The following is a 6,649-nucleotide window of genomic DNA, read 5'->3' as shown; positions in this document are numbered from 1 at the left end:
TGACTTCGGCGTCTATCATTTTGTTATGATGTCAAAAGCTTGTAATTACTAATACATGTATTAATTTGGGTTTCGGGTAGAAATTGTCTTAGTATTAAAAAACAACCAGATGTAAACAGTAAAAGCACAAGGAACTTGTCTTATTTAATATGTAACTTCTTTTATACAAAATACGAAAATACATATAACGAACACACGTTTACATAATTATTGCATGTTGGTTAGTTGATAAATAGGCTACTAGCCTCGTAGTCAAATCAGCTTCTTTTTAAGAACTGTCAAAACGAATTTGAAAGACTTGCTAATATGGAATTTATATGACATTGAATTGAGTGACGTCACGGTCAACTCAGTAACTTTATACATATATTTCTACCCTGGCTTATTAAATAGAAATTGGATTTAAAAATAGCTGATGTCCATGTTTATCTCATAATTCTGATGCTTTATTTCGTGCATGGTATAAAATATTTTATTTTAACTACAATCAAGTTCCCTATTATTATAATTAAGGAAGACTTTCATTATTTTTTTTGTCTTCGAGTATTTAGGCACCTACCTACTGTACTTAATTAATATTGTGCGTTCCACGGGAAATCGCTTTCGAGGTTTTTTTATTATTTAAATAGTCTCCCACAACGTAAGTACTTGATTAAGTTTCAGGAGTATTTTTGAACTCTTCGTGACAGATAAACCTCTTAAACCTATAATCTTAAGACAACTTGCATTACTCCAATATTGCATTTATATTAAAACCTAATTTACACAAGCATGACATACACTACATTAAAGGCATCTATCTAAAATGTATACATTGTATACATATACCTATCTACTAGCGGCCCGCCCCGGCTGCGCACGGGGCTGTCATAAAAATGGTTATAGTTATTTATCCTTAAAAGATAGACATTATGCTATTACTGACTTTTTTGTATGTCTATGAAAGATACACAATTTCGCGATACATTGTTTTGATACAGCTCAAACAGTTTGGGCAGCGTTTTCGATTAAAGCTCTCAGCCAGCAGAATTTTGTCCGACTTGATTAGCGAAAATTGAGATATTTCAACCAATTCAAACAAGATCTCAACAAATTATATACCAAAATCTTTCCGCAGAATCATTTTATTTATTGGTGAAAACCGCATGAAAATCCGTTCTGTAGTTTTTGTTTTAGATACAGTTAAAAATAAGAAGCCTACCAAAGCTAAATGAAAACAGTTCAAGATACTTGCTTTCTTGTAGAAAAGCTTTAAAATTTTCTCATCGCATTCTACGCAGAAAGCTGTTTTTGTATTTTAAAATGATTGTGCTAATCATTTTGAAGAAAAAATTATAGTACACTATTAATGATATCTAGTATAATAAAGTTCGTCTGTTTAAAAGGCTATCAATTAATTAATAAGCATATAATCAGGAAAAATAAAACAAAATCGTTTTTTCGCTCTACTGTAAAATTTGGCAAAAAGCAGATACTTGATTTCTGCATAGGGCAGCCGATCTCTCCGCGACATATTGCATGTCTTTCCTAATATTCTATTTTTGTTAACCCCCGACGCAAAAACGAAGGGGTGTTATAAGTTTGACGTGTCTGTCTGTCTGTCTGTCTGTCTGTCCGTCTGTCTGTCTGTCTGTTTGTCTGTCTGTGTGTGTGTCTGTCTGTGGCATCGTAGCTCCCGAACGGGTGAACCGATTTAGATTTAGTTTTTTTTGTCTGAAAGCTGAGTTAGTCGGGAGTGTTCTTAGCCATGTTTCATGAAAATCGGTCCACTAGGTCGCGGTCGGGGGTTTTTTCAAAATTTTAATTTTGTGGTTAGGTTATTATGCCATAAATTAAGAACAGGTATGTTGCAGCGTGATCTAGTGTCCAATGTGCATGTGGACGTTTATTATTTACCTGATGTATTTTACTTCTACTGAATAAGGTGTGAAGATTAACAATAAATTAAAATGAAAAATTTACAAATGCTACTTCTTATTTAAAAATACCTAAACAAGCGATAGACTAGCTACAAACTGTAGCTTAAAAAAAACTCCTTTAGATCATGTAATTTACAGCGTAGCGCAGATTTGTGAATTGTAAGTAATCCTTAACAATGAAGAACATTTATTTCAAGTTTACATTTCCAATTTACCATGGGTCACCGCTCTAGGCTGGACTTATTGTCACGCGGAACCAATTACAATTTAATTCTGAGCTAGTTACAATTCACGTTCATAATTATGAGAGAAATAAAAGTACTTAAAATTAGAGAATTTCTACGAGATCTTGTCTCAGCAAATTTCTGTGAATACAAAAGATTCCAGATCAATATTTTTGCTTCCTCCTGAGTGCAGTCCTTAATGTTACATGATTTATTAATTGTACAGAGTGTAGACGCCTTGCCGGCCTATACTAGCCGAAATGTTAATCTGTGACGCTAGATGGCGAGCGAAACGCAATCCGGCTCTGTCGTGCCAATATGGAAGAGCGATAGAGGTAACTAGCTACGATAACGGTATTATCGTAAGCGTTTGTGCATTCGGCTATATACCATGGTGCGGTCCCCATAGCGTTTGCCATAAGCTGAATGACATCATGAATCAGAACACTAGTCTTTGTGAATGAAATGGCTTCTGTAGAGACCCCTTTCGCATAGGTATAGGTAACATCAGCCGAGTCGAAGTGAACCCGTAAGGGACCCTGCAGAAGATGAGATAACATCTGCCATGTTACTCTATCACACGTGATCTTGATTGTGTGGAGGGTTTAAATAAAATTGTAACTGCGCAGTTGCCCATGATCGGCGATAGTCCAACGTACTTTTCTGTAGGCGCTTTGGATATCAAGACGCTACAGGAGCGAAAATGCTATAATGGAAAAGAACTAGAAACTAAAATTGGGAATTTTAGTTAAATATACTAGTGTTATTAAGTAGATTTATCGAAAAAAAAATGTCCATTCAGAACAACTCAGTCAAAAGATATTGCGAAAAATCTTTAAAATCGAGGTGCCGCTCTCGACTGTTTCTTCCTTCGAAACTTAATCAATCGTAACGAAATTTGAGAATCTGAATAACACTAAAATTATCTGTGTCGGACCGTTTAGTTTTTTTGGCTAAATCTTACCAATTTTGAATACCACACCTTTTTTGAGTCATAATCAATGAGGCCGTTTTTGGAAATTTTGGATGGGCGACTTTAAAAATAAGAATATCAGAAAAAAAAAATTCCGACACAGATCAAAATAATAATAATCTGTGTTGAAAACATCAGTGCTCTATCTTCAAAAACCAGGAGGGAATAGTCGAGAGCGTCTGTATGGAGAATTGACCCCTGATGACTGAACTATTTCTATTTTATTCATACTACTACATTCACCGCACACATGAGAGTAACCACTCCTTCCTGACAATAGTCATAATATATTTCTGGTCAGGCTTTAGTTTTTTTTTTTTTTTTTTTTTTTTTGGGAATGGCAGCCTCGAGGGCCTTTGCCAAAGTCAGTTGAGGCGTTTTTAGTTATTCGGGTATTAACAGGAATGCCAACAGCAAGTTATAAATAAGAAATACGGAATTATGAAGAACTCTTATCTCCTGTTTTGTTATTAGGATATATATATATATATATATATGTATAATTATAATTTAATGTTATTATGACTGATAAAATGACATAAAATGGAAATGAACGGTGTAAAGACTAATCGAAGTAAAGATGTGATATTCGTCGGGCGAGGTATAAATGGAGGAGCAAATCGTACAAAGAAGAGGTTAATTTGTTACATTCAAAAAATATGTGATCTAGATTACCCTCATCCAATCCACATTCACACACCGACGTATCCTTAATACGACGTTTACATAATAATACCGGGTAACACGCATGACCCAAACGTAACCTGCAAATAGTAGAAGTAACTTTCTTATTAGCATTACGATATCGAAAAAACCAGGGTTTTACGGGGATTCTTTCTTGAATTTCGGGGTAATGTGATTTTATGGATTGGCTAGATCGAGACCACTCAACAAGCCATGCATCATTAAGACTATCTTTAGCTATCGAGAGTAAATCATGTGTATAAGACCTAAATGATGAAAGACATCCATTGATTATTGCATCCTTAGCGCTCCGATCGACCATTTCATTTCCTGGAATTCCAGCGTGACTAGGTATCCAAACTAATACAACCATGATACCTTTATGAAAAAGCGACAACAAGAGGCGTTTTATCTCTAAAATAACCGGGAATTTCATTTTAGATCTAAACTGATTGGCTAAAATAGCCTGCAAAGTGCTTTTAGAGTCAGTGAATATGACACATTTATTTAAATTATGAGATTCTATATATTTAAGAGATTCCAAGATAGCTACTGCTTCACCTGTGAAGATAGACGAGTAAGTAGGTAATTTAAAATTCAGGATAACATTAAACCTAGGAATCCACACAGCAGATCCTACATAACCATGAACCGACAATCGGGAAGCATCTGTGTAAATGGTGACCCAGTTGGGCCAATACTCAGCGATAGCTTTATTTAACTGTGAGAGTGGAGCCGTCGTATTTTTATCAATTCCAATGTCAAGTAATATAATGGGTTTAAATATGATTGCATTATAAGGGGTTTCAAAGATTGGATTACGAATACACTGAAAAACGGGACAAGGGAGGTGAGTAAATTTGAGATAACTTTTTATTAAACAAGGAGGATCTTTGTGAGACCAGAACTTAGATGATTTAATTAACTCAGAAAGAACATGCAGTTTTGAAAGGAGAGGATGAGCAGACGATTGCATTATTTTAAAGAGGAATCTATCTGAGAGGTACTGTCTTCTTAAATGAAGAGGTGGATCAACACATTCAACTTGAAGGGCTATAATAGGAGAAGATTGCATTGCACCAATAACAATACGAAGGCTTTTGGATTGAATTTTGTCCAAAGAGTTTAATGCAACTTTATTACAAGGTTCAAGGAGAAAAGACCCGTAATCAAGATTACTACGCACTAGCGCATTATAAACTAATTTTTGACAGTAAGGATGTGAACCCCACCAGACACCAGAAAGGGAGCGTATAATGTTAATACTCTTCTCACACTTTTTAACTGTATAATTAATATGATGGATTCCAGTAAGCTTTGTATCAAAAATTAAACCTAGAAATTTAACTTTATCTGACTGAGGAATTGGAATTCCGTTACAAGCGATTGTAAAATCTGGAATACGTAACTTACGGGTAAAAGGAACAACTGTACTCTTAGTAATAGAGAGGGATAACCCATGATCTTCTAGCCAAATATGTAGATAACTTAAAGCTGAATTAAGTAAAGGAACCACATCTAGGATATTGGGAGCTGAAGCATACAAACATATATCATCAGCATACTGTAACACATTACAAAACGAATTAACTGAGAGTTCTAAATCATAAGTATAAATACTGTACAACAGTGGACTTAAGACCGAACCCTGGGGAAGTCCCTTCCATACTAACCTAGGAGAAAGACATATATTTTTTGAACTAACAAGAATGGATCTACATAAAAGATAATTTATTGTAAAATTTACAAGCCTTTCTGGAAAGTGTAAATCATGTAGCTTTTGCCTAAGACGAGGGAGAAGTACATTATCATAGGCAGATGCTACATCCAAAAAGACCCCCACCACGGAATGGCATTCGGAAAATGCAATTCGAATGTCAGTTGAAAATATGGCAAGACTATCCAACGTGCCGAGACCTTTGCGGAAACCAAACTGACTTTTAGGCAACAATCCTCTGCTCTCCGCCAACCATTCCAATCGGTTTTTTATAAGATGCTCAAGAATTTTAGCCAACGTTGATGAAAGAGCAATAGGACGATACCCAGATGGATCGTTGCTTAACTTTCCTGGCTTAAGTATAGGAACTATAATCTGAGTCTTCCAATCATCTGGAGGAATGCCTGATAAGAATATTTTATTAAGAATTTCCAAAAAGAACTGTTTTGAATCTGGACTGGCATGCAAGATGAAGGAATAAGGAATTCCATCCACACCAGGAGAGGAGTCCTTAAGATGACTAATGGCCGTCAAAAATTCTTCATAAGAAAAAGGTTCATCAAATTGATTATTTGAAGTGGACTGTAGAGAAGGGAGAACAGGTGAAACTTCTTCCAGAATAGGAACCGAGGGAGGAGCAAGCTTATCTGCAAATGGTTCGACCCACTCCGAAGGATCGTTTGATTGCACTTTTGATTCGGATGCAAAAGCACCGCGAAATCGGTTCAACTTTCTCCATACTGAGGAAGACGAAGTAGACGGAGAAAGACTTTCACAGAACGATTGCCATCCTTTTTGTTTTTTAACTAAGAGAAATTTAGAACAATCATCAGCAATCTTTAAGTAATTATCGTAGTTCTCCCTAGAAAAATTTAATGTTAGTAATTGCTCTGCACTTTTCCGTTTTCCTACAGCTTCAGAACATTCCGAGTCCCACCACGGAGGATAAGGAGTTTTCCTAGGACACTGTCTCTTTTGTGGAATAGAGCCATTAGCTGCTAAGATAATCGCATTCTTAAATTTGTTGTATCTAGCAGCAGCGTCCTCGTTACCATGATCATAAATTCGAGCAATTTCATTATCCAACAATAAACTGTACATAGGCCAGTCAGCCTTTGCTGTTTGGTATTTA

The sequence above is a fragment of the Leguminivora glycinivorella genome, chromosome 19 (genome assembly GCF_023078275.1).
Source record: "Leguminivora glycinivorella isolate SPB_JAAS2020 chromosome 19, LegGlyc_1.1, whole genome shotgun sequence".
Lineage (NCBI taxonomy): Eukaryota > Metazoa > Arthropoda > Insecta > Lepidoptera > Tortricidae > Leguminivora > Leguminivora glycinivorella.
Note: the sequence above shows the minus strand (reverse complement) of the source record.